The 7,391-nt window shown below is 39.0% G+C and overlaps 1 protein-coding gene across 1 annotated transcript in view; it reads left to right on the top strand.

The window, feature by feature from the left end:
- Window positions 1–5,995: 5,995 nt before the first annotated feature.
- The window catches only part of TENM4 (teneurin transmembrane protein 4), a 1,183,725-nt gene continuing 1,182,329 nt past the window's right edge, over window positions 5,996–7,391 (top strand). Inside the window, exon 1 of the mRNA XM_063431236.1 lies at window positions 5,996–6,252. The gene's annotated coding sequence lies outside the window, so the exon portion shown is untranslated. The remainder of the gene's footprint in view (window positions 6,253–7,391) is intronic.

The raw sequence follows: 7,391 nt of genomic DNA, 5'->3' as shown, positions 1-7,391 counted from the left end.
TGTGACATGAAGTTGTCATTTAACAAGTTTAAAAACCTAATTCCCTTTGCTGAGCTACTAGTCCCTATGTTCCAATTTATGTCTGGGTAATTAAAATCTCCAATAATTAAAGTGTTACCAAGATTTGCAGCTTTCTCAATTTGCTCAAACAGCTGTTGTTCCTCGTCAATATTAACATTAGGTGGTTTATAACATATCCCAACCAATAGTTGGTTTCCCTTCTTTTCCCCCAAGCAGATATTTACCCATAAAGCTTCCACATTTTCCTCATCGCATTCAATTTGCTTAAGATTTGGCTTTAAATCATGGTTGACATACAAACATACCCCACCACCCTTCTTGTTTTTCCTATCCTTCCTAAATAATGTGTACCCATTTAAGTTAACTGCCCAGTCATGTGTCTCATCCCACCATGTTTCAGTTATGCCTATTATATCATATTGTTTAGTGTATGCTAATGCCTCTAGTTCCCCCATTTTGTTATTTAGGCTCCTTGCATTAGTAAGCATACATTTAATATCATGCGTCTCTTGTTTATTTTGTGAATTACCAACATTACATAGCTTCTCTGTTCTGAGCTTGCCCCTCCTCCCGTCTCCACCCTCCTTATACTGTTCTAAAGCCCATCTCCTTTCTGTCCTATCTCCAATTTGTAGATTGCTATGACCCTCCCCCCCTACTACTAGTTTAAAATCTCCTCCAACGTGTCACCATTTTTTCACCAATTTATGTCAATGTTTGTGGTGAGGAAAAAAAATTGCAATTTTTACATACATGTTGCATTTTTGCTGAGTATTTTTTACACTTTATATGTACCACTGTCATAAAACCCCCCAAATTATGCCCAGTTACATCTTCTGAGTAAAACAAATATGCCTAATGTATGACCTAGACACTATTTTGTGAAGTTACAGTGCTGTTAAAGAGATGTGAAAATGTCACGTTTTTAAGTGTGAATTTTCAAGGAGGGTTTTGATGTGTCCATGTCCCACTTTGGAGCACTTGAGAAGGCTACATATTCCAGCTACACCATAAAGCATACCATTTCTTAAAGAAGACATCCCAGGGTATTTCAAAAGGCATATTTTGAACTTAGCGTGGAATAATTTTTTCGCTAGTTTGTACCAAGTGTAGTGGTAATAAGCATTTTTTCTGCCTTTTTGACACACAAAGTGAGTTTGCACAGTATATTTTGCAAACCTTATGTGTGCTACGACTGTATAATACTTCATATGTTGTTCAGCTATGTTGTCTGAGTACAGCAATAACCCCCATATGTACCTTTGCCAGGTATATGTGGATATTGAAGGAGCACATTTGAGACAGAGCCATTCCAGTTTTTTTCAAACTTTGAATTTTTACGCTGTGTCCAGGTCCCATTTTGGAGTATTTTAGCAGGATATATATTCCAACTATGCCATAAAGGCATACCATTTCTTAAAGAAGAATCCCAGTGTATTTCAAAGGCATATTTTGAACCTTAGCTTGGGATACTTTTTCTGCTAGCTTGTACCAAATGTAGTGGTAATAAGCATTTTTTCTGCCTTTTTGACACACAAAGTGAGTTTGCACAGTATATTTTGAAAACCTTATGTGTGCTATGACTGTATAATATTTTGTATGTTGCTCAGTTATGTCGTCTGAGTACAGCAATACCCCCAGATGTAGCTTTGACAGGTATATGTGGATGTTGAAGGTGCACATTTGAGATGCAGCCATTCAGTTTTTTTCTAACTTTGACATTTTATGATGTGTCCATGTTTCATTTCAGAGTAGTTTAGCTGGTTGGTTATTCAAACTTCCCCACAAACACATGCTATTTATTAAAGAAACACCCTGGAATAATTCAAAAGGCATGTTTTGAACCTTAGCGTGGGATAATTTTTTCGCCAGTTTGCTCCAGGTGTAGTGGTAATGAGCATTTTTTTTAAAATTTTTTTTTACTTTATAAAACTTGTTTGTTTACTTTTTAAATATTATTTTCTTTTTAAAACTTTTTTGAAACTTTTTTTTACACTATTAAAATTTGTATAAACTTTTTTTTACCGTTAACCCCTAACTAGCAGTAAGCAAGATTAACAGTAAATTCCCTGATTTCCCATAACTCCCACACACCCCAGCTAGCAAGATATATAATTTTTGTATAATACTGTGATCTGTATTTTGATCACTATAGGCAGTGATCAGCTGGCAGGGAAGGGGTTAATTTGTATTAGGACTAGGTAACGGGTGGGATTTTTTACTTTTAAAAAAATGGTATTAAAACACTTTTTTACTTTTTTAAAAACTTTTTAAAGGTTAACCTCTAGCTAAACAAAAATAGCAAAAAAAAAATCATTTTAAAATATTTAAATGAATTCATGAAATACATTTAACCCCTGATGGTTAAAAAAAAATAAAAATAACCTTCAGGGGTTATAAAAAAAAAAATAGTTCACAGTAAAATGTAGTCCCTTCCAATTGATTACTGTAGTTACTGTTTTTATTAAAGCAGGGGAAAGGGGGGTGGGATTTAACTTTTACTTTATTTTTTACACAAGGAGAAGATCAGCAGCACTGATCCATCTCCCTGCACTTCACACTAACCGTGGAAGCACTGGGAGGCAGATCAGAAGTCCCTGCAGCACATGTGCTCACTCTGACAGACTGTTAAAACGATCACAGCTGCAGGGACAGCGCGATCTGGTGCTCCCGGTCTGCCTCAAATACCGAGACAGACTGGAGGAGCATTAAGCACGCGATTGCGGTAATCGCAGTGATCTGGGGTTAATTTTAGCGCATGACGGCCCGGGTCCGTCTTCCGGCGTTAAGGGCTTCCCCAGCATGACAGACCCGGTCCGTCATCCGGCGTTAAGGGGTTAATGACAAGCGGAATTTTTTGCTAGTACTCCTGATGATGTGTTTTGTGTTTTTGTTAGATTAAGGCTATATGTTTTTAATGGCAGGTTCTAAGTCTCCTCATTGTTTGTCAAGTCTGATGAAGAGGCTGTGATTAGCTATTGAATAAACATATATTGTTGCAAGATGGTTTGGTTTAAGGTTCTGTTGTTCTTACTGTAGTATATTCCCACTATCGTAACTGCTCAAGCACCTGGTATGTTACGTGCATACCTCCGGAGTGCATATTCTCACTTTATTAACACTGTTAGCATGAACACCGGTGAGTCAGCAATCAGAGCATGCACAGCTGGGCTGACACAGAGGAAGGCATTTATTACTGTAACTATCAGAAAAGTGGGGCAAAACTCTAAAAGAGGAGCTATCGCCATGGAAACCAATGGAATGATCAGGAATTTACAAGTTGAATGTTCCACATATAGACTTGTGAATTAGATTGCATATGCACAGGATCTGTTTTATTATTTTATTATTTTATTATTTTCAGTTCTGATGCAGTTTGTCCTGCATCAGAACTGCTTGATCTTAACTAGTACAGCAGTGGAGCCTGGTCCATAGAGACAGGCGGGGCATTATCGGCCTTGCAAGGAATACTGATAAGTGTGTGTTAGAAAAAAAACATGTGTCTGTCAAGATCATATCTGCAGTTCCAATTCTCCCATTTATTAATGCCTGGAGGTACAGCTCCTGGGATTAAATAGGTAGAACCCAACAAATCATAGGAGCAATGCCCCACCGTCTTTAAACTTCACCAGCGACCACTGCTTGGGGGATACAGAGAAATGTAACGTTTAGTGCCAGTGTAAGCCTCTTTGACAATGTTAGCATGAAGGGTGATTTGTGTATGGTAAAGAAGGGGAAATCTGTAAATCACACAAAAAATAGTTATGTATAGTGAGGTTGTGACAGGAAAAAGTTTTTAAAACTATTTAACCATTTCTAAGCTTTGAAGTGCCAGCATATTGAACTGGTTTCTTGCATCCACGCTAATGATATTGATATACGTTTGCATTGGTACCACATTAGGAGCATAGATTGGATGAATGGATGGACGGGCAGATAGATGGATGGATGGATGGTTTGGGGATGAATGGATGGTGGATGGATGGTGGGTAGATGCATAGATGAACGGATGGTGGATAGATAGATATATAGATAGACAGTGGATGAATGGTGGAAGGATGGATGGATGGTGGGTGGATTGTGGATGGATGGCAGATGGATGAATGGATGGATGGTGAATGGATGGATGGACGGATGGATGGATGGATGGATGGTCAATGAATGGATGGATGGACGGATGGATGGTGGATACATGGATTGTGGGTGGATAGATGGTGGTATGAATGGATGGTGGATAGATAGATAGATGCATAGATGGTGGATAGATGGATAGAAGGTGGATAGATCGATGGTGGGTGGATCGATAGATGGAAGGATAGATGGAATGATAGATGGAAGGATGGATGGATGGACGGACGGATGGGTGGATGAATGGATGGTGGATAGTTGGATGGATGGTGGGTGGATGGTGGATATAGATGGATGGGTGGTGAATGGATGATGGATGGATGGTGGGTGGATGGTGGATATAGATGGATGGATGGACGGACGGACGGGTGGATGAATGGATGGTGGATAGTTGGATGGATGGTGGGTGGATGGTGGATATAGATGGATGGTGGGTGGATGGATGATGGATGGATGGGTGGTGAATGGATGATGGATGGATGGTGGGTGGATGGTGGATAGATGAATATGTTTATGTAAACATGCCTTCACATCCAGAATATTCCTTGTAAACGTATGGCATATATTTATGTAAAAATATAAAACCTTTAATAAAAAATATTCGAAAAGAATATTTATTAATATGCTTATGTGTGTGTTTGTCGGTTTTTTATATCTATTTAATCTCTTCAAATACAGGAGCAGCATTTTGAAAAAAAATATATATATTTTCATTGTTTGGAAAATGTTTTAAGAGACCCAAACCCTCTCAAAATACTAGACATCTTAGATGTTTTGTGGAAAAGCTTGTGGTGTACAAACTCAATAATGCAGTAAAAAGAAGCATTATATTTAAATAAATAAAACTGTGAACATTTTCTGATATTATGTGTTGCATAATAAAATGATGTAAATTATGTGTACCCCCACATTTTGAATAAAATGCCATGATCGATATTGATGTGGTGTGTGTGATATTAATATGATGAGGTATTCCTAACTTTTTTTCCCTGTAAACAATGTGACGTTAGTGAGAAAATCTAAACACATCGCTTAATACTTCAGCACTGAAAGTGTTACTATCTTATAAACACTAACTTACAGGGTTTTTAATTAAAACAATAATTGTAGGCGACTGACCAGGGAATTGCAATTTTAGTCCTTAACAGGTAATTTAATGAGAATTTTTTTTTCATTTCGCTAGTTTGGTTTAAAATTTGCAATTCTCGCTAAGTTCCAATTTAGTGAATTACGAGAGAGAGAGAGAGAGAGAGAGAGCGAGAGAGAGAGAGAGAATGGACATTTTGTCTTCTAAGATTAGACAGAATTTTAACTCCTTCCTGACAAAGGATTAAGGAAATCCTCTTATAACATGTCTGTCCTGGTGCATCAAGTGTTAGGGAAGGGTTACACCAGACAGTCACGTCCATCTGGCCCCTTTGATGTTTATTCTATTATTGTTACTTTTTTTAATTGTATTTATTTTTGTGTGCCCTGCTTCCACAGGACTGGTTTGCTTGCTGCATCTTTTTATCCTTTTAATTTAAAAAAAACAACCCCCCGTGTGTGCATCACCAGCAGGTGTAGCAGGCTGCTGTGGTTTGGACCTGTTCGGACAGGTAGCTCGCAACTACTATGTATCTATCTAGGCATGTATGAAGAATACATTGGATAGTAAAAGCCAGTTCTGGAACTGAACAACTTGTAGGTGAATTCCACGTAGGGGCAGAGCACAGAAACCTCTCTGAAGGGTGGGAAAAATAATCCAGCCTCCCCCTTCCCTCCATCAGTGGTACAGCCTAGCTTTGAATGCATGTGTGCTTGTCATTTCTAGGCATTGCAGGATTGGCTCCCTCTTCTCATTCATGTAGCTTGTGTGTGCTTCACTTGAAATGTATATTTGTATCACAGATAGGCGAAAGGCAAGGGATATTAACCAGGAGAGACCCTAGACTCCGCAATAAGGCTGTCTGTACTGGACTGATCTGTCTGGGACACTGTACGTCTTTGAAATATCCAGGACACCCTTTCTGTGTCTTCGCTTTGGCTGAGAGATTCTAGTTGTCTAGTTTTGGATCTTGGATAGAGAGAAGATCAGCGTCTGGTCGTGAAGCCTGCAGCGCGGTAAGCTTCTGGGATTTTCCATGTCTCCGTATTATCCCTTCCTGCTAGGAGAATAGAATGGACACATAGGAAGGATTCTCATTCATCTTTCTCTCTCCCTCTCCCTATGAATTCAGAGAGAAACTGCAGGCAAAGCAAAGGCTCGAACGCTCGCCTTGAGTACCTCCGTGCTGCTGCTACTGCCTCCTGTGTAGACTGCATTAGTATAGTTCTCCTGACAGGCTTTGGGAGAAAGCAGGCTAACAGGCAGCTCACATTCGGTTCTATTCTACAATATCTACATGGATTTGATCAGGGCTGAGGTGTATCTTGTGAAAGAAGCGTTTGTTTAAAATAAATCCCTTCTGGGATATTAATTTGATCCATTTCGTGGTCCTATTGTGTTTCCCGTTAGTGGCTTGTATCAGGTTTTTCTATAAGCTGTAGCTCTGGCCGTGTTTCCTAAACCTTAATATTATTCCCCAAAAGCCTTGGCATGGAAGGCAAGGGGGGGGGGGGGGGGGGATTTTTCAGCGTCCCAAGAGCTTTTTGTACTGGTATGTTTACAAATATATATTGTACTGTCTGTAATCCCTTACCTGCACATCATCTCAAAATTGTATTAAGAGCCCCATAGAAAAAAAAAAAAGTAAAATGAATCAAATATGCAATAGGATGCAAAAATGATACAATTTATGGCTGTGTTTCTTTGCTGTATTATTCTAAAGCATATATACTGCAGCTTTAAGTGTTCGACATTGCTTGTTAGGCACCAATTTTTTTATTTATTTTTTTCATGACTTTCGGTGCTGTACCCCAAAAACCTTCTTCTGGCATCGAAGGGGTTAACGGATCAGATTAGCAACTGTCAGTAACATGCAGATTTGAAATTGAAGTGGTCGCTGCTGGGAAATTTAAGGATTTCAGCATCAGTTACCGGGAGCTGATAAGAGCTGGGGAGGATAGATTGATGGAACAGAAGTGACGATCGGTAATTGTGGCTGGGATGTAGTGGAGATGAAGAGCTGGTGCTTAAATGTGACTTTTGAAGTGCGTTGAGGTATTAGGCATATATATATGTGCCTCTTGCCTTATGGGAGTGGCCATTGCATATGTCAATAGTTTAACCTTTGCATTGCCAGAATACAATACAGCATGTT

The sequence above is a fragment of the Pelobates fuscus genome, chromosome 1 (genome assembly GCF_036172605.1).
Source record: "Pelobates fuscus isolate aPelFus1 chromosome 1, aPelFus1.pri, whole genome shotgun sequence".
Lineage (NCBI taxonomy): Eukaryota > Metazoa > Chordata > Amphibia > Anura > Pelobatidae > Pelobates > Pelobates fuscus.
This window is presented reverse-complemented; position numbering and strand designations above follow the sequence as displayed.